The following is a 26,565-nucleotide window of genomic DNA, read 5'->3' on the forward strand; positions in this document are numbered from 1 at the left end:
ACCTGAGGCTTTGCCGTTGGTCCTCCATAGCATTCAAACCACTCCTAGACCTCCTCTTTATCTGTCCCCCTTTGAGATACTGTTCGGACGACAACCTCATTTGATCATGAGTCCACAAGACGACTTGAAGTGTAATAATGAAGTGACTGTACAATATCTTATAAGAATGAGTAGACAGCTGAAACAACAACAACAAAAACTAAAAATGCTGTCACCTGGTATGCCAGAGACGAACTGTCATGATGTTGAACCTGGAGACTATGTTATGATCCGCAATTTCTTACATTCAGGTTGTTTAACAGACCGTTGAGAAGGCCCGTACCAAGTGTTGCTGACCAGTACTACATCACTGAAGGTTGCAGAGAGAGACACTTGGGTCCATTCCACCCACTGCAGGAGAGTCCATAATCCGGAGAAAATGCAAGACAAAACTCAGACCGACGACATAGAACTGTCACTTGTGAGCCTGTTCCGGGAGACCTAAAGCCTGCAGTTGAGACACCTGAACCAGAGACGTTGCCTCAGAACTATCTTTCCAGCGATGGAGTGGCGGTTTTTGTTTTTCTTTTGTTCCAGGATTTTCCATGTTTTTACTTTTTCTAGGACATTCTATTTATGTGAAGGAGGATGGAGGACGGAGGCGAGTTCTGGGAGTGATACGGATGAAATGGAGACCGAAGAAAAGTTAATAGTATACTCTGAGCAGCCCATTATCAAACTTGGTCCAGGGGTTATGAAAAGGTCTGCTAGCTCAGGAACTCAGAGGCAGTGTGAGGGGCTATTGTCTGATGAGTATTGTATCTGCAAGTTCTGCGACTCCCTAGTTGAAGAGAGATGCATCCAACGATGCCAGTCCCCCAGTACTCTGAATATAGGCGGGCATCCTTTGGAGGATTATCACTCCCTGGTGGGTAAGGTGCTAAACCAAACCGAGTGTTGGGTGTGCTCTCACGTGCCTCAAGGGCAGCATAACATAGGACTAGTGCCATTCCCCCTAAACATATCCGAAGTACTCGAATTGAGGGGTGGGAGGCCCATAGAAGGAAGGTACAATAACACTAGGTCCCCTAGTCTGACGCTTCGACAATACTCCATAGGCAGATCTTTGCTGTGCCTAAACATATCTCATGCAAAGCGCCTGGAGAATTGGGAGGCTGACCTATCAGAACAGACAATGGCTCGCCACCCTCATTTTAGAGGAAGACTCACAAGGTCACTACTAGGCAGGAATGTTGATGGAAGTCACAAGTTAGGGCGTATAACCAAACATAAGAAGGTATCCATTGGAAAAGTCTCTACAGATAAATGTGAAAATGTCATTAATGCCGACACGTGTCTAGAGCAGATGAAGACACTAGGCATGGGTAGTTTTATCAAAACTCTGTGTGATATAATTCATGGGCATACTGTTCCTTATGTTCTCCCTGAGGATGTGTATTTTGTTTGTGGGAGAAAAGCTTATTCCTGGGTGACTCCGAGTTCCAAGAGCTTGAGTTTCCTAGCTAAACTGGTTCCTGAAATCATGACTATTACTCATGAAGAAATGGTTGATATTCACAAGACTACATCACCACCATACATACACACACAGTATGAACACCGTGGCAAGAGAAATATGATTCCTGGTGAGGAACCCATAGCTACAAAATTGATTAGTGAAACTGCTGGTTTCCAAGTTATGGTTGCTCTAGATCTCACCAGGACCGCTCGGGGAACATTAAACTTTAAATATATCCAAGACCTAGCCAAATTAATAGATAATATCATCGAGATGTATGATGACACTTTCAGGTATACTGGAAGGGAGCTACAGGCGTACAAGAAAGAGTTGGTGCAACATAGACTGGTACTAAATTACCTCACCTCTATTACTGGTGGGTACTGTGTGACACTGGCCACCCAGTTCGGTGTCAAATGTTGCACGTACATTACTAATAATACGGATGACCCTAAAGAGGTTATAGACCGGAAGATGGATGAAATTTTGCAGCTGAAATGGGAATTTCGAAAGAGCCATAATTCTTCGTTATATGAGGTCGGGGAAAAGGTGGCGGGTTGATTCTCATGGTTGAACCCAGCAAAATGGTTCTCCGGTCTGGGGGAGTGGGTACAGGAAATGATTGTGAGTGTAGGTAAGCTCCTTCTCCTGATACTGGGTGTCATCTTTGCAATTGGTTTAGTTGTCAAATGTGTTCCTACTGTGTTGAGGTGTGGAAAATGGTCTCATAGGAGTAACACTGAGAAAGAGACTGAAAGGGTGGTACCAGATACCGAGATCATGGTCTGTGGAGAAGTATTGTATAATCCTGAACTTGAAACGGTGATTGGGTGATAGTTTATTACACTATCAAAGGGTGGAACTGTCAAAGTCAGTAAATTGGATAAAAGTCATTTCAATTAAAGTCTAGCAAACTTGGTTGTCTTTGTCTGAAAAGATGCGTACAGTATGCTACGACGTACAAAGGCACGCTACGGCGTGAAAGGGCGTACGCATCCACTGCACGTGGCAGCAACAGTAATTGGTCTTTTACCATACATTCGCACAAACACGCATACTTATAAAATAGTACACATTAATGGTAGTTGCAACACATAGTCAGTTATGTCGAAATATAGTTGTATTTATATGTTATATCAGAGTTACATGCATATTAGTGAAATACACGGAATGGGTTGAAGGAATAACATCATGAGTGGTATCATAATGAACCTTGTCACATATCCTACTGTTTGGTTCACTCTGCGAGGGAATCGCAGAGTGCATACGCAAGTTATGAATGATAGGGAATTATGAACTACTTAAGACTAAGGAATCTTGGCGGGAAGAGCAGAGCATACCCCCTGATGAGATGACCCCCTCCTTTGGATTCCTTTGTATGAACTGGCCAATGATGACGACCCCTTGGACCTTCCTGAGACCTGGACCAATAGATGCAAGCTATTCCATCTACATTGTATTACTGTATGTGATTGTGTATATAAGCAGCAGCTTGTGATCCTGAGTGCAGACTTCTTGTCCCCAGACTTCAGGATTGAATGACTGCACTGGATCCATAGCGCCTGCGATAAGTAACGGCTGTATTTACTATTACTTCGCTTGAGCATATTATTCTACTTATTTGCGAATAAATCATTGTGCTTTGGAAACACAAATCGAGGTTCGACAATCGTTATTGGTTAGCAACAAATACGCACATAACAATATATATATATATATATATATATATATATGTAAAAAAAAAGTGATTATATATATAATCACGTTTTTTTTTACATACATATATATTTTTTTTACACACACACACTATTTATATATATATATAGCTGTCCTGTATAAATTCAGATAACTTGGAAGTCTGGGTAGGTGTAATGAAGCATGCCTTTGGTAGAAGTACAGCCACTTGTACCAGCATGCACTGGCAGCCATTGACTGCAATTTGGAGGCGGCCAATCATAGCAAGTAGTTGTCAAGGCTTTTATGGGGTTTTTTCAATACCTTGAGATTACTAGGACATTGATTGGATTATAATGGATCAAGAACAAAGAAAGGATAACATTTTATAATAATATAGCGGTGAATAAGGGACTAAGGACTGTTTTATTCAATTCAGCTTTATTTAAAAAAAAAATGTGTGTGTTTTATTTACTTATTTATACACTTTTGGTATTTGGTATTTTTTTGTATTTTCAGCCATTGTGATATCATTACTGTTTAATTGGTGGTGTCAGTGTTGTGATACAATCCATATATACACTCATGTTGTGATGTCATTATTGATGGCACACATTGATGTAAACCATTATAATTTCAATAAAGTCATCTAGTGTGATGTCATTTATTTTCCATGTCAGTGATTTCAACTAATGTAATTATTATAAGAGTTGTCACCCATTGTAAGCTGGAATGAGACTTAGTGGTATATTTACTAAACTGTGGGTTGGAAAATGTGGATATGTTGCCTATAGCAACCAATCAGATTCTAGCTGTCATTTTGTAGAATGTACTATATAAATGATAACTAGAACCTGATTGGTTGCTGTAGGCAACATCTCCACTTTTTCAAACTCGCAGTTTAGTAAATCTAGCCTTTACTGTGATACATACATGTTTAAAAAGAATGAGGTCACTCATTTTGTGGTCTCTTATTGTGGTAACATCAGTGATGCTGGCATTGTTATATTAATCATTGACTTTCCTCATATTGATGAAATGAATCTTTATGTCATTGTTAAAGTCATTTATTCTAGTGTCAATTTTGTAGTCATTCATGTTGTTATCAGTGATGTCATTCTGCTACAACCCATTCAACTCATTGATATAATGCTTTGTGATGTCATTATTGATGTTATCTATTGTAATTTCATCATTGATATTACTCATAGTGACGTTATCATTGCTGTTATTACCCATTGTGATATTCATCAGCATTGTAAACAATTGTGATATTTTTTATTATTTCCATGATACCTATTGCAATGCCTATTGTCATGTGACACATTTTGTATTCTCCAACTGTGATCATCTAATTGTGATGTTATCAGTAATGACACTCATTATAGTGTCACTATAAAATGCATAGCGGGGAAGCTTTCCCCAAATAACACATCCTGTGACATAACCTTTACCAAACCAAATAAAGACACGGACACCAAATTAAAGTTGGAATGAATGACGGTATTTATTAATATTTAAACTAATAGGACTGTAAGGCGGACGAGAGCAGGGCAGTCAGGAACGCAAAACCAATAAGGTGGAAAGGTCAGACCATAGTACCACCAACCCAGGATCATACCTTATCTATTGGCCGGTGATAAGATAAAGTCCAACGGCAAGACTGCGCCCCCAATTAACTCCGCCAGTATAAACCATATAAAACTGGCCCAATGGTCCTCCTAACATACGGACCAACCATGGTATGACACCATAACCACAGAGGGGTAGTGACCTATGACAAGATCACCCGAGCACCATATGCACAGTTACAGACTGCACTGCTCTCCTACCACGCCGCATGAACTTATACATGTGGCCCGCCAACTACAGGCCTAAGAACTCCTCTTAATCTCCAACACAACTGGTCAATAAAATAACGAACCCCTTCATCTGACAAGTGAACACCGTCCAATCCGTATAAGAAAGTAAAACTCAGCTTTCAACAAAGGAAGCTTTATAACAGAACCACCCCCAGCACGAAAGATTTTACTAACCACCTGATTTATTTTGCGGACAGCCGCCGCAATGTTAACAGCAGACATATCTGATCTCCAATGACGTCTAGTAACAATATAAGACCAACATAATTAAGATTAGGCCAACTACTAGAAATAACAGACATGTCCTCCCGCATTCTAATGATGAGCTCCAGGGTTTTAGTTTGACCCACATCATTACCACCAACGTGAACGACCAACACATAAGGAACACCAAGCAATCACCTATCTTGAAATGACTCAAGGACCAATGAATAAGATATTATACACAATAACAAAATAAACAAACAAACCCCTATTTATAACTAACAGGAGGGGAGGGAGTGAGGTGAATACTGGGGATAAAACATAAATTCCAACCTTAAACCTAACAGAACGAAAGGAAAAGCAGCAACCCAGGTGAAGGTGAAAACCTGTGAGGAAAAAGCCCTTCAACGCCCCCGCAAATAGCGGCGAGCAGCCTAGCGCCCTGGGTTAACTTGCTTAGAGGAGAAAAGAGGTACAGAAGAGCTGCGAAAAGAGAAAAACAACATGTTAAACATCAGGACGAATATAAGATTTATACCAGTCAGACTACCATCTTCCTAGCCTTTGTATAGAAGCTACAGAAGCCCCACTTGCTGCAGCCACTATGGCAGCTCCAATCCGAAACGAATGAGTCCTGAATTCTGAGGTTGATAAACCAAGTGCATTTAATGCACTGCACATAAATGAATGAAATTAGAATTTAGTAAGGGGGGAGCAATCCTCATGAACTAGCCAAATCTCTGCTCCATGTGGCCTAAGGTTGGCGAAATATCGACAAAGTTTAACCGGACATATAAAATGATCTTGATGTTTACTAAGGGTAAACCAATGTCCTACGCCTACCTGATCCATTTTAGAGCGCCTAATTTTACTTGAATGTTGTCGTCCGACACACCACATGTTTAACTAGTAAAGCAGCTTCCATCCTGTTTTTGGATTGTGACACCAACTCACTGACTCGCATAGCGCCGTGAAAAGCCATAGAGAACGCTGCCGCAAACAGTGAAGCTTCAAAATGGTCTGATGTCACTTCAGGTAAAACAAGAATCATACGGGCCAATAATAACAGGATCTATGGGCTTTCTCATATCCTTGGGGCGGGGTGAATCCTTGACCATCCTATTAAAGCTTTGTTAATGAGGAACGATTTAGTGGGATCTTGTAGACTTTGCAACCTAGCCCTGAATGATATACCCGCTAGAGTAGCTGCCATGGATGTTTTACTAACCCCTTCCTGGTAACACCCCCACATGAAGTCCACAATACCGTTAGTATCCCCCGGAACATGAGAGGGACCGGACTACAGAAAACTCTCCCATCGTTTCTAGGCTGCCCGATAGGCCTTCCACGTGGATGGAGCTAGAGAAGCCTCTGCCAATAATCTTAAGCCGGACCGACCATCTGCCAAACATAGGATGGACAGGCTGTACCCATGGGATCAGCATGAGGGGCCAGGGATCTAAAGCGCTCCCATTCAAAACGGGAAAGGGAGCCAGCTATGCAGTTGTCTATACCTGGAACATGTTTGTCGCGAAAATTTATGTTGCAGTCCAGGAAACGAAGCACCAGAATGCTCAGCAAATTTACTGCCGGCTTAGGGGAAGCCCTCTGATGGTTTATTGCCTGAACCACGCCCAAACTGTCACACCAAAAGGACCTATTACGCCCAGACAGCTGAGGGGCCCACAACTCCAGTGCTATAATTATGGGAAAAAACTCCAGTACCAATAGGTTCCTTGTGAGCCCACCCTCTATCCAAGATTGCGGCCAAGATGAAGCGCACCACCGACCTTGGGAGAACGCACCAAATCCTTTAGCGCCGGAGGCGTCAGTGAATAGATCTACCTCTAACGTGGTAATGGGAGGCGAGGGCCAGATCCTGGAACCGTTAAATTTCTGAAGGAATATCACCCATATGGCTAAATCCTCCCTTATCTCGTCCCTCAGCTTAATTAATGCGTGGGTTCTGTTCCTACCCGCTGTGGCCAACTGTAATTTCTTGCAGAAGATCCTGCCCATGGGTATGACTCTACATGCAAAATTAAAGGAGCCTAGTAAAGCTTGAACCTGCCTAAGTGTACGAGAAGGAGAGGCCAAAGAGCTGGATATCCAACTCTCCAATTTCACTATTTTCTCCGCTGGCAAACGACAACTGCCTGCCACTGAGTCTATTTCTATCCCCAGGAACGACAAGCAAGATGTTGGGCCTTCTATCTTATCCTTGGCTACCGGTAACCCCATAACAAAGAAAAGGGGCCTGAGCTGAATACAGCGTATCTAAGCACACTGAGGAGCTAGCCGGACCTACAACTAGAAAATCATCTAGATAATGTGCGATGCCCTCGATAATGTGCGATGTCCCCGCTTGAATTGCCCAATGGATAAAGGAACTAAAGGATTCAAAGTAAGCACATGATAGGGAACACCCCATGGGAAGGCATCTATCAATGTAATATTGGCCTTTGATCTTAAATCCCATGTAACGAAATAACTCTGGGTGAAGGGGAAGTAACCTGAAAGCTGACTCAATATGTAATTTGGCCATAAGAGCTCCCGGACCGAACCTCCGAACGAGCATTAAAGCCTCTTCGAATGACTGGTATACGACAGAACTTATGTCCTGGTCAATGGCATCATTGACCGATTTGCCAGCGGGATGTGACATGCGTTGTATTAGCCAAAATCTACCTGGTACTTTTTTAGGGACTATACCTACTGGGGATATAACTAAATCTGTCAGGAGGGGGGGGGGATCAAATGGGCCAACCATGCGGCCCAAGCTTATCTTATTCTCGTCAAGGATATCGGGAAATACGTATGCTGATTTTAAGTTCCTGGAGGCCCTGGCGCTAACCGATGTGATAATAGGGAGCCTAAACCCGTGACGAAAACCTTCGCGTACAAAAGAAGCCTGGCCCGCATTCGGATACAGGCGAAGCCATTTTTCCAAGACTTCATTATATATGGGAGACTGGGCTTTAAGGAGCGCTGTTATCGTTGCCGAGGTATCTGGAGAGGCCGGGGGCACACCTCGGACACTCTCTAGCTAAAGGCGCAACGCGGCAATAGGAGCAGTTGTGCTCATTTCGTTTATAATATGTAAGTATTTACAAACCTCTTCGCTCATCTCTGGCCTCGTCTCTATATAACAGGCCGCGAACGGGCAATATCCTGATATCCAGTTGGGGAAAGATTTATATGTCTCCTCTCCTATCCCTCCTTTAACGCATGCCAAGACTAGCTCCTATTTTGCTGCCCTTGACAATTAAAACATATTCACAAATATACCCCTTCTGATCTCATCTCTCGTGCTGGGCCTAAGGCCTGCCAGAAGGGCAGTGTTCTCGAAGCGTACCGTGGGACTCTTAGCTGCGGTTGATTTCCCACCTGCGGCTCTAGTTTCTGCTCATGATTTATTATGGCTAAAATGTGTGTTTTAATATCTTCATGAGTTTACGTGGACCTCCTTCAGATGATGAGGAAGTGTCGCCACTAGTAGTGACAGCTGGGGACCTAGGACTAAGAACCCCTGAAACACCAACATCAGGTAACTCACCACCTGCCACAGCCGCCTGAGGATCTAGCGCTGCTCCTCCTGATGCGGATGGCTCCGTTGCTGCTTGTGCTTCAACCGACTGAGAAGGCCCCGGTCCGTCTGCCGCCGTAGAGGAAGCCACCGTGTTCGAACCTTGCACTGGCCTCAGGGGCTCCACCTTCCTTTCTGCCTCTGGCGCTGTCTCTTGCCTGGTTCCGATCGGACCCCTCGGTGGTGTCCCAGGCCCTTCCATGTAAGCCTAAGGTACTGACAAAGGAAGCATGTTATATGATGAATACAAAGCCTGGTAAGCTTGCGGCCAGCCCGACTATGCGCTATCAGTAGTGCCCCAGGCCTGTCTCCGACTTCCTTCTACCCCTACCCCTGTCACCTCCACCCTCGTGTTGATTTCCCCTATACCCGGGACTGGATAGGAATGTGTATACCGCACCGAGGGGGTGTGGTATGGGGGGAGGACCGATATGCTGGCCCCATATGTCGTTTGCGACCCAGGGGAGGATAAGGCATGTTCCATAGGGTACACGGGTTAGTATGATCCGCTACAATGGGGAACCTGTCAAGGCACTCGGTGCGCCCTGCAGGCACTCGGTGCGCCCTGCAGGCGCTGCGGGAGAGCTTCTCGTCTCTGAGCTGGACGGAATGTATTATTGCTTAGGTCTTGTGAAAATAATAATGGAGATATATATCCTGGTAAAGTTTCTGAGCCCCCCTAGACCCGGCTAAACCCACCCCATCTGACTGCCTCAAGACGTTCCTGTCCCTGAGTGTAACGGGGGGGGGGATTAAGCTGTTGGCCATAAAAAAGGGAGAGGGGTTAACATGATCCCCTGGCAGACCCCTATCTCCTTCATAACCAGCGCCCTTCTGTGGCGAGAGTGCCTGATATACGTTTGAAGCTGGCGGATCCCATATTATAGGTCCCAGGCCCCTATAAGGGGAACTCCGGATTTCATTAACTACAGAAATGGAGGAGACCCGCGCGACTTCTGAAGATCCGCCCTCCCAACTTCTGATAAAAGGCCCCGCTACTAACCAGCTATCCCTGCCTGATATGGGACTGAAAAACTCACCGTGGACCCTTCTTGCTGTGCTGTCTGATCTGCTGCACTGGATCCTGCATTACTGAAGGGAACAACTAGAGGGCTCACTGCCTGATGAAAAACTGCCTGTCCTGCTGTTCCTAAGCCTGCAGTACTGGAGGCCACCACCAGAGGGCTCCCTGACTGCTGGAAACTTGCCTGACCTACAAGTCCTAAGCCTGCCATACTGGAGGCTGCCGCTAGAGGGCCCGCTACCTGCCGCCCTCCCACGCTATGTGCCTGCCGGACACGTGAAACTACCCTACCCCTGATGGATCTAACGACGGGGGAAGCACTACGGGAAGACCTAGCGGTCACACCGCTAGGACCAGGACGTGATCCGGAGGGGACGCTGGACCTCGGGGAACGAGGAAGTGCCCGAGATGCAGGTAAGGACTCTGCATAACGGGCTGGGGCGCTGCGGACTTTGCTGGGCCTGGCCAAGCTACGGGGTACCTTCTGGGAGACTGAGTGGAAAACGGAGCAGAACAAGAGGGAGAAGGAAAAAGGAAGCAAAATAAAAAACACCCAGAAAGAACAGAGGGAGATGCCGGAGGGAGTTGGGGGGGGGGGGAGATGAAGAGATGAAGGAGAGAGAAGGGGGATAAGAATGCAGAGGGAAAGGGATAGGAAAGAGAAAAGGAAAGCTGTATAAAGAAACCTATAAAGGGGAGAAATCAGTTAAGCGTAAGACACAAAAACAATAAGAAATATATATAAAACAACCGAACACTGTTAAAGCAAGGGAGATCAATACAAGCCTGACTCTCTTGCTGGGAATCCGGAAGCAGGAAGAACTATATCCTCTGAACACTGACTTATAACTGTGTATGAGTCCCAACCCCTTCCTGCTCCCATTGGCTGAAAATCCAGGAATCCACAGATCATAGGTTCTTTGGCAAGTCACTCACCCGCATGATTTTAACTGTGTTTAGTCTAATGGACACACTTCTCTTGATGTAATTTGTGAGGTCACCAATATTGAATACATGCATTATTTAGTCAGTAATGTATTCAAGTAAGTCACCCATTTTCATATATTCATTATTGTAAGTGTGAAGACATCTGTTCTGGTGTCATTTTAATGCCATCAATGTAGTAACACTTTATGATGTCACACATTGTAATATTAATTATTGTGTCATCCTTTGTAATGAGATCTTTGATGTTATACTTTGAAATGTAGTTATTGATGTTACTCAAAGTTCTGTCATAGTTGATGTCAGTCCGTGTAATGTCACCAGAGATATATAAAGTAATGATACTTAAAGTGATTTCGCCCATCCTTTGTCATTAATACCATCATTTATTGTGACAATAGTACAGTTAATTATAATATGTGAATTGATATTTATTCATTATGATGTCCTCAATGATGTCCCAGTTTGTAGTCTTAGATGCTAACCTCTTCTGATATTAACAGTGAAATCATCTACTGTAATGTCTTCAGTGATGTTATCCATTTATTATATCATGAGCTTTGCTGACTCATTCATTGCATGTCATTATTGATATCACCCATTCTGACGTCTTTAAGGATGTTGGTGATGATATCTGATGTAATATCTATTGTGATATCAACCAGTTTGTGGTCTTCCTGTTAAGAAGTGGGATCTCCCCTTTTTGCCTGCGCTGTGCATTACTGCTGCAACCATGTGTAGAATGAATCATGCAGGTCAGATAGTTGCTAAGAAAATAGCAACAAGCTTCTCTTCAGCGTGCAGTCTAGCAGCTGTGCTTTTACTTATCACATCCATGCAGCTAATTATCCTGCAGTTCTAATTGGTGCTGCTGCCTTTAAAAACCTCCTCCTGGCAGCATACCAATGCTAGTGAGTTCCTGCATGACCGAGAGTGTCTGTTATCCTGACCTGTTCTGTTTTCTGTTATTGACCTGGATTGTTCTTAGGATTCTGCTATCTTCTCCAATCCTGACTCTTGGTTTTGTTAAACTGATTTGCTCTCACATCTACCTGCCCTGAGCTCTGGCTTGTTTAAATGATTCTGCTGTCTTCTCTACTCTTGATCCCTACCTGTCTGACTCTGAGCTCTTCCAAATACATTCTGGTTCCTCACTATCTGCTGTCCACTCCATTAGACAAGTGCCAGATTATTTTGCAGTAACCTCTGCCAACAAGCTCACTACCTCCCATATTCCGTCCAACTTAGTCAAATGAAGAAACAAGTTTGATTGTAGGAGTAGTTTTATTTCAAAATAGCCAAAATGTACAGAGTATACAACATTCACTCTGTAAAATATGAAGTGTATATTGAATAATGTATAATATCAGGGGCATTTTATGAATTTAGTGGGTCTGTGTGCAAGAGAAGTGCTTTTCCCCCCTTGAACAATCTAGGCCTCCCATCCTCAACCAGCCCCAACATTAAATCATTAGCAACTCCATTTAATAAATAGGCCTCCTCCCCCCAACTAGCCGGTCATTGATTATTAATTCTCACATTTAAAACGAAGACTCCATACTGCATTATATTGCCCCTACAATTCATATATAGCCCCATCAACTCCACATTACATTAATAGCACCACTATATAATCTTAATAACCCGACTATATAACATATTAACAATCCCTACTACATTACAATAATAGTACTCAAACATTACATTAATACCCCCCACACACACATTACGTTAATAAGAGCACATACGCACATTACATTAATACCAGCTCACACACAATATTAATGCCTGCACACACACAGTACATTAAAATCATCCAACTCAAACACCCATTACTTTAATACCATCCATCAAAGTTACCTGATCTGCAGAGGACTGCTGTTCACAGTCACATGAGCTAAAGAGTGGTTGGGGGGGACTGGTTCATGAAGAGGGAAGGGAGGGGGAGCAGCAGAGGGGAAGAGGAAAGAAAAGTGAGACAGGAGGGAACAGATCAGAAGGGGAAGGGAAGAACAGGAGGGGAGCCAGACAGATCACCAGGGGTGGATCAGTCCTGTGCCCTGCACTGACTTTCACTCATCCATGTCAGCATAACATTGGGTGTAGAGTCCATATGTCAGTGGGCTGGTGTGGGCCCTCCTGTATGCATGTGTGCACTGCACTCATGCTGAATACTCTATAATAATATGACTATTTTTCTCCTCTGAACTCGTTCTGCCTCCTTTTACTCAATCTTTTTCTCATTGACATTTTGAAGATGTTGAGTTCTCCTTTTCAGGTCTGTGATAAAGCAGACCATAGTGTTTCCAAAACAGTGTCTCCATCAGTGTCTCCATCAGTGTCTATCAGTAAACATTTTCAAGTTTGTCTCGTGGGCTCCTAGTTTGTTTTTAGTGATATCATACACTGTGAAGCTATCTGAGATGGCGCTCATTGTGAGCTCATCTCACTTGTCATCCATTCTGTTGTCATCTATGCTGATTTCATCTGTCATATATCTATAAAAAACACTAGGGCACCCTTGTCACCTGACGTTTGCTCAGCCCATAAAGTTGACCCCATACTTCTTTTAATGGGGTAAAACAAGGTAAAACCAGTGGTGGAAGTGGGCTGGTATATGGTGGTATGCCATACCACCACTTGTCTTGCTGCCTTAATTGTAAAGCTATCAAATTCCATTTACTTACATTCCCATTACATTTTCCATACCGCAACCTCTAAATTTCCACTTCGAACACTGGGTAAAACTTTTATAGAAACCTATTATAATCTGTCTTGTTTAAAATAAAATAACAATAAGTATTGTGAGTTAAACATTTTGGGTGGAGAAAAAGTAGGAAAGTCTTCCGGAAAGGATTGGGGGGGGCTGCCCATTTTTTTATTTTTTCAAATTAAAAATTAAGCACTGTACATGGGGACAGTTTTATTGGACAGCATGATGGCACAGTGGTTAGTACTGCAATGCTGGGGGCATGAGTTCAATTCCAACTCGGGTCCTATCTGTATGTTCTCTCTGTGTTTACTTGGATTTCCTCTGCGTGCTCTGGTTTCTTGCCAACATACTGGTAGGTTAATTGGCTTGTGACAAATATGGACCACGTATCCTCTATACAGGGCTACGTAATATGATCAGCGGTATATAAATTAACAATACTATTAATACAGGTGGTGAGTGTGTCTGAAAATGTACTTATCCAGAAAACAGGCCCAATAAGCATACCTCCCAACTGTGTCCATTTCAGGAGATGAGTATGCTCATCATCTGGGAAGTTGTGATGAGAGGGCTGCATGTAGTCAGGGCAGTGAAATGATATAGCGATAGCTATAGAGGGAAGCATATATATATATATATATATATATATATATATATATATATATATATACATATATACACACACATATATATATATATATATACATATATATATATTATATATATATATATATATGCACACACATACACATATGTATAAATCCATATATATATATATACATATATATATACACAAGTTAACCCGTGCATGATACTCATGCATTCTAGTCAAATCAAGCTACTCAAGGTGTTAAAAAGGTTCTTGTCATGCATTTGGGCCATAGCCCAGGCCTCAACCACCAACCACTCCCCACTGTCACCCCTGGCAACCACCAACCACTCCCCACTGTCACCCCCGGCAACCACCAACCACTCCCAACTGTCACTTCTCCTTCAAGAAATATATATATTTTTTTTTTAAATCTTTATAAACACTTTTAACAATTAACAAATTAAATTAACAAATTAAAAACATCTTAGTATACCAAATTTCAGCCCTTTCTGAATTTTTCTTTCCACACACACTAAGAATTTAGTAGGTCAGTGTATAACTCTGCCCAGCAGGTGGTGCTGCAGCTTGGTTTTATTTTTTCCACACACACACACACACACACACACACAGACAGACTAACACACGCCACTAGACATTTATATATTAGATATATATTTATGCACACACATATGTATATATCCATATATATATATATATATATATATATATATATATATATATCTATATCGATGATGATGAATATCTAACCACTTTTGATTGGCTGCTCACATAATGACCCCTCCAGCTTGTGGTACTTAGTATTAGCATTGCAGCTATAATAAATCATGTCATGGCTGTCTGTTTGCAACACTTATGTGACATTTCCATTTGGACTAAAGTACACAGATTTTTATCCCAGAAAATCTTAACAATTAAGCTAATAAAAATAAAGGTTTATTTCTTGATCTAAAATAAATTCATAAAAGTAGCTCCGGGAGGCAGCTAAAAAAATGTAATTTTCTAAAAAATGTTTCCTCTTTTTTATATCTATAATGCCCATAAATTAAAAATATATGTACTCTGACTCTAGTATCAAAAGAAATCCTAAAAAAAAATATATACAATTTGCTTAGATAAAGCAAGAAAGTAAAAAGTTATTCCACAAGAAACCAACACAGCATGAAAATGCAGAAAATGATGGGGAAATGTTGGTAAAGATTTATGGTAGAAAATTGTTAAATGGACAGTTTAATCTAAATTATATGTATATACATAAATGGAACATATATTAGAGCTTTTGCATGCACTTTCGAATATATCAACATTACAGTATAGTATGTTCACTGACCTTAAACTTAACACGCCATATTTTCATTCAGTTATTAACTTTCCTTCTCTTTACATGCTGTAATATTAATATAACATTGATTTATTGTATTGTACAACATAAAAATAGCATATGCATTATTAGAAACCCAACCAAGCACACAATCAACCATGCAAATCCATACTATGGGAATAGAATATGTAGACATTTTCTGCTTTGATTTCTTCCTTTATAATTATGGATATGGGATGATGAATGACTGCCACAAAATATTTGTGATGCAAAGAAAATAGATTTGTTCACCAAGTGCTTTAATTTATTAGGCGGATGGAATTCATGAAAAGTTATTCAGAAAAAAAAAGAGCTTCCTCTGCAGAGAGATGCTCAACTTTCATCAAATTTCTGAAGTAATTTTGCTTCCAAACAGAAATATCGACTGAGCGCACCAATGTTCTGCCACTGTGATTTATTATAGAGCCTCATTTTCACTGTTCAACAATCCAGTCCCTGCAGTATCTTCAAATTGCATTCCTAAGCTGTACTAAAGGTCATAAAAAGACATAACATTTGTGACTGAGAAGATACTGGGTTTATCTGGCCCAACTATTCCCATTTGCACTGGTGAGCCAACCAGGGGTACCTTACTATACCAGTGAGGTATAACCAGTATCTTCTAAGGACTCACCAACCTCTCAGGCAAAGCAGTTATCAAGTGCAATGGTACTTTTATTATTATACAATATATCAGAATAATAAACAAATGCTAGGCAGGCTTAACACACACCCTGTCGCTTACCTCTCTAACCCAGAGGACTATAGACACATTGTCTCCTAGGTCCTTGAGTCCCGGCTGCTTGGCCTAATTTTCTTCTCCTCTACCAGTATGATAGGTATCTGATACAAAGTCTCCTGCTCCAGCAGACCAACTAAGCTATCAGACTCATGGGGTGATATTCTGAGGAAGTGAGAGCAAGCTCTAGTCCAGTAGAAGCCATAATCTCCATCATGTGGACCCTCCAACACAGCAATATCTGCACTCTGCTCTTTTCTCTCTACTCTGAACCACAAGTCCCTGGGCTTGGTCCCTAGTTTTAACCACAGTTAGATTCCCCATGCTCCCGGGGCTAGCCCATGGGTGGATTTAGTCGTATATCTGTTGTAAGGGGCTATTACAGGGCTGTACCTTCTCATAGTAAGACACCCCTGATCCCCTGTTGGTTTGACTCCAAGGTGTCTGGCTGGCCACAACCTGAGGCAATGGGGACTTACTGAGGTTAAGGGACAAGGCCATGATGATGAAGTGACACACCCAGTATTAACCCCTTACAAGCTTTTTCAGCCAGAACTTGCTTCCAGCTGATCAGGGCTTCATGTAGAGAAAGGTGGGGGAAAGGAATGCAGTTACAGCCCTCTCACCTCAGTCTTTGAACTGGACCCCTCCTGATCCTTTCCCACAACCCACTTTTATGAAAATATATATATAAACATTGTAACAATGCTATGGCATTACCATACATAATTACAGAGCACATCATAGTTGTATAGAAACGCATTAGAAATACTGCGTAAAGATACCCCCAAGTAATGGGACACCGCACTTGCAATCTGGGGATCTGGTGAGCACTAAAGGGTTTCAAAACTGCATGTTTTGATATTCCAAATTTTGTGAGAAACAGGCTGGTTAGGGGAAATCAACTTATAGTTTTGTCACAGTGACGAAACGAGGAGTTAACTTACACCACCATGTTCAAATATAGCCCACCCAGACCTTCTTTCTTCTGATTACTTCCTGTAGGTTGTCCTGTACAGTTAAGTATATTTATAGTTCAGTTTAAATGTATTTCATGGTTATACAGTTACTAGGTCTGAAAAAGTGCCACAACAAACCTGGCGAGAGTGATAATATGCAGACCAGCAACAAAATGGTTAACTCTACAACAATGTTATTAGGTTCCCCTGTGACCTGGAAACAACGCCCTTACTAATTAGATCACCAGTGTTTGGGCTCCTTTGTTTGAGATACAGGAACTATGCCCTTGCTAATTACATCTATAGTCATAAGGCTCCTTTGTTGAGATCCAGCCTCAGGAGATAAATAGGATGAAGACTTAGGGGTATATTTATCAAGCGGCAGTTAAGAAAAACCAATGGGCTTTGCCTGTAATAAAACTACCGTTTTAAAAAAATGGCTGCAAACCGCTGGGATTTTCATAACCGCTGCTTCATAAATATACCCCTTAGACTGGATAAAAGGTTGTGTTTGGAGACCACAGTGGGATCGGAATGTGAGGACTGGTGAGGGGTTATGGCTTCTCCTGGATTGGCTGAAGTATCGGAGCCTACAGTGAAACAGTAACAGGATCATGCCTGGATTGGTTACTAGAACTTTGGTATAGTACCGTGCATGTCTGCCTTATGTGTTATTGTCAGGGGAGGGCTGGCAAATTTCAGCCCGGGGGGGGTAGACTCGACTATAGCAGCCTATTAGGAACATTTAAAAGGGAAATAAAAGCAGGTGGCCTAGTGACCTAGCTCAAGGTAGCCCTCTATTGGACCGACCTGGGGGGGCTAATGCCCCCCTGCCCCCCAGCCCAACCTGCCCCTGGTTATTGTTGCAACCACTGTAGTATGATTACATTAACCCATGCTTAAAAGTGTTATTTTGCTATTGGTGTTTTCATATTGATAAACTTTAGTATATTTACCTGGATATTTCCCTAGGTTAAAGTGTGTTCCATTGTCCACAATACTAGAAGTAAGTGACATTAAATAGTCTGTGGGTGTCCTGGTTTCATGACAATATTTAACATGTTTTTAATATTTAAACATGCAACATTACTATTATAATACATTTAGAGAAACTGTAAGAATCTTCTACGAAAACTAGGTATTTATAGACTCATAGTGAGATTTTAGCCATCACTGCTATTCCACAGACTAAGCCTTCCATAGGATAGAGAAATGCAAATTGTTCCTTGCTTGCCCCCCTGGACCAGCCATATATCCAGAAGTGCTGGCTTTCTAGCATGGATACATTGTGACCTGTACTGTCATCAATCAAAATTGTATATAACTGTCTCAAACTTAGGCTGGGTACACACTACAGAATTTTCGAGCCAATGTGTTACAACGATTGTACCAACAACTAAAAAAAAAACCTCACAATCAGCATGCCAATTCATGCGACACCCTATACATGTTTTAAAATATTTACCTTCAGATCTGTGCTCTTCATCTGTCATAGCCATTGGCTGAAAAGATCAGGACTCTGTAAACTGAATGATGGTGAGTGCATACACACTGTCGTATTGGAAGGAAGTCGTTCCATAGCTGAACGAGATTTATAGTTCTGCTGAGCAGTCAAAAGAATCAGTGGTCAGTGCTTTGGAATAATAATAATATGCTTTAGTACTGAGAGGTATTATATTGACTTCTACTATACTTCCTTGAATATCTCTATATTAAGGCCTTAGATTTAGCGAACTTGACCTGAAACACAGAAATTACACCAATTATATCCAATAATGTTTTGAAAAACTCCAATGATGTACTCCTTGGGTTAGGCACAAAAAGTAGGATGTCATCAGCAAAGGATTTTAGGTTGGGTATTGTCAGGCACAGGACCCGCTGACCACCTGGTTGGGCTTCGGCGCTGCCACCTACCTCTGACCACCACTCTCGTCTCTCAACAGGTTCCCGTGGCTTGATCGGCAGGCCACGGGATGGAGGTAATCAGAATACTGGAGGCTGGTATATAGTACAGGCCAGGGTCATGGGTAAGAAGCAAACAAGGACGGTCGTGAAACAGGCCAGCGGCTGGTATAGGCAGAAAACAGAAGAATCCAGGAAACAGGCAAAGGTCAAAGGGGCACAAGCGTAGTAGCGGAGTCCAGTAAACAAGTCAAGGGACACAACAGGTTAACTGTCTAAGGACAGAGAAAGTATCCAACAGCAGGTCAGCAATCTGTGCAGCACACTAATGCTATAACTGGCAGGGATACTAAGCTCTCCCTGCCTTAAATACTTTGACGGTCCATTTAGGACAGAGGAGGAACAGGGCTCAGGAGGCTGCTGATTAATTACTTGTCCAGGGCTGGAATTAGTCACAGATAACCCTGGAAAATGTATAGTCAAACTACTAAATGAAAAAGTCTCCAGCTTTAATATAAATGTCCCTGCTTGCTGTTTAACTGCACCCCAACTTATAATAATAAATTCTACCTGCGCATATGCCCGTCTGCTAGATCACGCCGGGACGCAGCGCTACTGCAGACAGCATCCCGACCGTTGTCCTGGCAACAATTGAGACGGAAAAGGAAATGACGTCCCGACAGCATCATCCGGCTGCTGAGTGTTACCACCTACACCTGCCTCCAGCTCTACGGTGTGTCAGCACTATACTGCTGCAGAGTATTGCCACCTTTACCTGCTTATAGCTCTCCAATGTTACAGCGTCATCCGGCTGCAGAGCATTACCATCAATACCTGTTCTCAGCTCTTGGGTGTTACAACATCATCCTGCTAGAAGGTGTTTCTACCAGTCTACATCTCCTGCACATCGGTGCTTCTGCTCGCTATCTACCTGCAGACTATCCCACTTCCTCATGATCCTGACCCTAGGGGCCTCCTAGCTCCACAGGACCTCGGTGCCTCATCTACCTGCAGAATATATTCCTCCTTATTATTCCTATCAGCAACCATCTTACTCCTGTGACTTGGTTCTCCTCTTGGTGTCGCTTGTGACCCTCCTTGAGAACCACAACCTGCAGTTAGGGAGCCGCAAAGTCCAAACTCCCTTGTGGGAATACCTCCTTCTCCATTAGACTCTGCGCATCTTGGAGGGCAGTATCAACTCAAGCAGACCATACGGGTTCTTCCAGACCCTAGAGCGTTACAGGTACACACTACAGTGTTTTCAGCCAGTTATGAACTCAAACACCCGAAAACCGACCGGTCGACCTAATATCGCATTAGTGTTGTACACATACACAATGACTGAAGCACTGATTGTCGGTTCATTTAGTTGGTCAGTACATCTAATAATCTTGTTCCAACCATCTTCCGATCCTGCAGTGTGTATGAAAACATGACCGATTCTTCAACCAAGTGCCGATAGTTTCTCAAACAGAAACTTCATCATCATCAGCAGCAGCTATTTATATAGCTGTCGAAGTCAGCAAATTGGATATAGTCATTTCAATTAATATCGAGCAAACTTGGTTGTCTTTGTCTAAAATTATGCGTAGAGCATGCTATGGCGTGGAAGGGCGTATCCAGCCGCAACACGTGGCAATAACAGTTTTTACACTTTTGTATACATTCGCACCAACACACACATTTGTAAATAGTACACATTAATCGTAGTTGCAACACATAGTTATTTTTGTCGAGATATAGTAATGTTTATGTGTAAAATTATAAGTTATATGCTTATTAGTGATACATATGGTTCAGGTTAAAGGAAAGGTGTCATGTCTGATATCATATTAATCCCCTTTACATCAGCAGCTGTCCGGTGGATTTGGCGAAGAGATCGCACATTGCATGCTCTAGTTATTGATGTTAGGGAATAAACCTTTAATACGATACTGACTGTAAAATGCTAATGGACTGGTTGTAATTGGAGTTTTGGCGGGAAGAACAGAGCTCATCCCCTGGAGAGATGACCCCCACCTTTGGATTCCTTAGATTAAACCAGCCTATGATCTGCAACCCCCTGGACCTTCCTGAAGCCTGGACCAATAGAAGCAAGCCGTACCATCTCCATTGTTTCACTGTATTTCTGTTTGCATATAAGCAGTAGCTCTCATCTAGTGTTCAGTCACATTGACCACAGACTTCAGACCTGAATGACTGTTCACTGGATCCAGAGCGCCTGCGATAAGTAACAGCTGTACTTACTATTATTTCGCTTGAATTATTCTGCTACTTTTTGAGAATAAACATTTGTGCGTTGGAAACACAAATCGAGATTTGACAATCGTTATTGGATAGCGACAAAACGTGCATAACAATTTGGGGGCTTGCGGCGGAGGTTTCGATGCTGGAAGATACGCAAGACCAACGGATTTCGGTTCCGCAACAAAGGGTGGAGACGCGTCATATACGGGTAAGAACGCAATGTGTTCAAAACCTGATTTTTACTCTGTGTTGTGAAACCGAATGTCCGTTTTGCATAATCTGAAGGTGCGCTAACTAGAATCTAGGGACAAAAGAGAAAACTGTTTCTTTTATTGTCATATTGCGTTTATATATTGTATTGCTTAGCGTATGTGTACTTCCTGCTTTGCGTATGTGAACTTCCGGTAGATTTTCCACGTGGTTAAACAATCAGTTTGATAGTTTGTTATAATTACAAAGTATAATTACTTGGTAAAACCTCTGAAAACATATTACTGTTGATTGGGAAAGTTATTTTCTGCGCAGAAAACTTGGGTGTATGTTGATTTTGAAGTGAAAGTTGTTTTACTGTTGAAAAGACAGGGATATCGGTTGCCGTCTGAGGAGGCGGCCTGGACAACCGAGGTTAAGTATACACAGCAGGTATACTGGCAGCAAAAGCTCTGTTAAAAGAGGCTTTTGAAACTTTCTTCCCAATAATAATTGCAAAGCTTAGCGCTAATTAGTATCGCTAAGCGGTGCGATCAGACCGCATGGTTTATTGTGCTACCGTGCTTGTGATTTGGGTTGAACGGCTGGAGGAATTACACTGGTAAGGCGGGTAAACTCCGATTCTACCAGTTCAGTAATATACTCAACAGATTTTGTGGTGGAGCCAGGGTATCGAGGAGCTGATAGCCCTGTGGCCCACAGTGATATTTCTGGGATAGGAGGTGTGTGGGGGCGTAGCCTGTGAAACCGTCCACAAATAAAAAAAAAAATTGGTTCTGTTTGAAAGGAGAACAGGTAAAAAGGCCCTGTTTGTGTAGCATTGAGAAATAGGTTGTTTTCATAATGGGTGCGAAGCAAACGCTAGAGATGGTTGATGTTGTGCTGCCTAAGGAAGGTCCGCTGGGTTCAGCGAGGTTTCTCATGTGTAAGAAGTATGGTGCATACGCAACTGCGTATTGCGACACGTGGGTCAAGATGACCAAAGATTGTGTTAGGCCTTTCCCAACAATAGGAAGTTTAAATTCTGAGGTGCTGAATAATGTAAAAGATAAAGTGTGGTTGATTAAGTCAACAAAAGTGAGAAATAAACATAATGATTGTTTAAAATTGTGGCAAATGGAAGGCAACACGTGGCAGAGCAGCGAGTGCACAGCGGAAGTAGGCGTGGCGAAAAGCGCGCGCACAGCGGAAGTGGCCGTTGAGAAGCATGGAGAACTCAGCGCAAGCGCGCCCCTGCCACCCTATGTGGCGGGTGGAGTAAGTACAGCCGTTATTAAAATTTTAAAAAAGGAAATTGCTAAGTTATATCCTGTTTTAAGTCAGTTTAAAGCAAATGATTCTGAAGAAGAAGGTGAACCCATTGTAATTTCAGCCATTGCCCATGCTGTTAATATGCTAGAGGTTCAGCGTACGTATGGAAAGGGGGCAATGGCTGAGATAGGTGAGAGTAGTATGACCACTAGGAGGGATAACGTCCAAAGTACTGAAGTAGTTAATCCTGAAGATAGTGAATCAGTGGGTACGTATCCAGTCCGCACAATATCAGTTCCTAATGGGAAGGCGGACAAGGATGGTGTAGTTCCTTTAAGAAATGTTACAATGCATTGTCCTTGGACTAGATCTGAATTACGTTCCATTATGACTGAATTCCCAGTTCCTAGAAAAGAGTTGGCTAAGTGTCAGAAATTTGTTAAAGACTTAGGAAATGCACACAAACCAACCAATAGGGATTGGCGTGTAGTGTTGAGGGCGTGTCTTCTTCCCAATACTAACATACAAAAATTTATTAAAGATTATTTGTTGGAGGAAGACGACACCTTGACAGATGAGATTAATCAAGAGAATATAGAACAAATTGTCAAACATTTAGCCATCTATTTCCCTGTTGTAGTAAATTGGAGTAAAATCTTCACCATTAAGCAGAAAGATAGTGAAACAGCAGCGGACTATTTCGCTAGAGCTCTTGCCTCAATGGCTCAGTTTACTGGGATATCAGATATAAGGGAGAATCCACATCATAGGGAAGTAGCTGTAATGGTATTGATGGATGGTTTAAAGGAAAATCTAAAGACGAGGGTACAACCCTCATTACCTAACTGGAGAGGCATCACAGTAGATTATTTTAGGGAGTCTGCTGTGGAGCATGACAAAAATATCTTTAGAAAAAAGTAAGAGAAAAGCAATAGGTTAATGACGGTAAGTATTCAGGCTTTAGAGGGAATGCGCACACAACCAAAAACATACCATACATACAACCCAAGTAATAAGGTAGTGGTATGTTTTCGCTGTCATAAAGAGGGACACATAAGGAGATTCTGTCCAGAAGCAAGAAAAGAAACACCAAGGGGGGGATCACATAGATACCAACTAAGGATTAACACACATAGGCAAGAGAACACACAGCTACCAGCACATGTTATAGCAACGAATATTGCTCGGGAAAATGATAGCCAGCGCTAGGGGTCAGGTCATACCTGTAGTCTACAGCCAGTGAAGTTAACTGAGAGTCTGAGAGAAGAACCAACAATGATAGTTGACATAGCTGGTAGGAAACAAACTTTTCTAGTAGATACAGGGGCAGCCAGATCTGTTATAACCTCTCTTTTCAATCTACAGGTGACCAATGAAACTATTCCAGCTATGGGGGGAACGGGAGGAGTGTTACATTACCCTTTAACTAAACCCACTGAGGTTACTATCGGGCCCCTGCATACCAAACATTAGTTTCTCTTGGCTGCAGCGGCTCCTACTAACTTGCTGGGAAGAGACTTGTTATGTAAAATGGGATGTGTCATATACTGTACCCCAGATGGTGTATTCATAGATATACCAGAGAAGGTCGTGCATGAGGTACAGGATATATTAGACACCCCTCAAAGGTTAATGTTGCACTCTACCGTTATAGAACAAAGTCCATCTCAAGTAAAGGGGATGTTTCTGGAAATACCGGGTTCACTATGGACCAGAGATGGACAGGACACTGGATTGATGGCAAACGTAGCTCCTATGATGGTAAATCTAAAAAGTGGTAGGATAGCCCCAAAAATCCCACAGTATCCATTAAAACCAGAGGTGGAACTAGGGGTATATCATGTTATTGAGAGGCTGTTGCAACAAGGGATTTTAATTCGTACATCCAGCATAGCAAATAGTCCCATTTTCCCTGTGAAGAAGAGTGGGGGGAGGGGCAATATATTAGTCCAGGACTTAAGGGGAATTAATAAAGTTGTTGAGAGCCAATTCCCCATAGTGCCCAATCCAGCTGTCAGGCTCATGCAGATTCCAACGTCTGCCAGTCATTTCACTGTCATTGATTTATGTTCTGCTTTCTTCTCAGTCCCTCTTTACACTGACTGCCATTACATTTTTGCATTCTCCTACCGGGGGGTGCAATATACATGGACCAGACTTCCCCAGGGGTTCATTGACAGCCCCAGTATTTTCTCTCAAGCCTTACATGACTGTTTGCAATACTTTCAACCCTGCAACGGGTCTGTTCTAATTCAATATGTGGACGATTTGTTGCTGTGCTCTGATTCTTTTATATCAAGTTTACATGATACTAAATTGTTGTTGCTCCATCTCCCGCAAACAGGGCACAAAGTGGCAAAGGACAAGTTACAGCCATGTCAGACTAAGGTCAAATACTTAGGACATTGTCTCACCCAGGGGCTAAGACACTTGACGACCGACAGAATTAAGGCCATACAACACATAACTCTGCCGCAGAGCCAGAAGCAAATTCGTACCTTCTTGGGGATGTGTGGATACTGTAGATCCTGGATCCCAGGTTTTTCCATTCTGGCATTACCATTGCAGGAGCTAGTCTCTTCCTCAAATCCAGAACGTGTCGTATACACAGAAGAGTCAGAGCAAGCGTTCTTTAATCTTAAAGATAGTCTGACTAGAGCACCTGCATTGGGAATTCCTGATTATGAAAAGCCTTTTGAGCTATACTGTACGGAAGCTGATGGTTGTGCAGCAGGTGTCCTCAAACAGAAACATGGTGACGCTAGCAGACCAGTAGCATACTACAGTGCACAATTAGACAATGTGGCAAGATCACTCCCAACATGTCTCAGAAGTGTAGCAGCAACTGATCTTCTGGTAAGTAAGAGCGAGGACGTAGTATTAGGACATAATTCAACTGTCTATACACCCCATGCTGTATCAGCTCTGTTAAATTCAGCTCAAACCAGACCTGTTTCCTCAGCTAGATTCACAAAATGGGAACTAGCTCTGATGGCACCCTCAAACATCACCATCAAACGATATAGCACCTTAAATCCAGCTACATACCTTCCATATGTGTCTCTAGAGACACAAAGGGTGGGAGGTAAGGAGATAATGGGTAATGATGAGTTTGGCAAGAGTACTAATATGCATGACTGTATGGAATACCTGAACCAGACCTTTACTGCAAGGCCCGACATACGTGACACCCCCTTAGAAAATGTAGATTTTACGTTTTATACAGACGGGAGTTGTCATAGACAGACAGAGACAGGAGAACTATGTACTGGTTACGCTGTTGTAGATGATCAGGTTGTTGTAGAAGCTGAACCCCTTGGCCCACCTCACTCAGCCCAGGTGGCGGAACTAGTAGCATTAAGGAGAGCTTGTGAGTTGGCAAAAGGTAAATCAGCATATATATATACTGACTCTAGGTACGCCTTCGGGGTAGTGCACGATTTTGGGGCCCTTTGGCGTCTTAGAAACTTTACGACAGCAGCAGGCACGCCAGTGGCACACTCACAACACATAAAAGGACTGCTGACAGTGATACAGTTACCCAGGACGGTAGCCGTCATAAAGTGTAAAGCCCATACCTCTGAAGAAGACCCGGTGTCATTGGGCAATAACAGGGCGGACGAAGCTGCTAAATGGGCAGCAGGGCAACCTATGACTGTATCGACCGAGACTATGATTTTTTTTCAGACATCAGACATGCAGAAATTAATTGAAATGCAAGATTTGTGTTCCCTGCAGGAAAAGGCGGTCTGGAAGGCGAAGGGATGTGGTCAAGAGT

This window comes from Mixophyes fleayi, chromosome 2 (assembly GCF_038048845.1).
Source record: "Mixophyes fleayi isolate aMixFle1 chromosome 2, aMixFle1.hap1, whole genome shotgun sequence".
Taxonomy (NCBI): Eukaryota; Metazoa; Chordata; class Amphibia; order Anura; family Limnodynastidae; genus Mixophyes; species Mixophyes fleayi.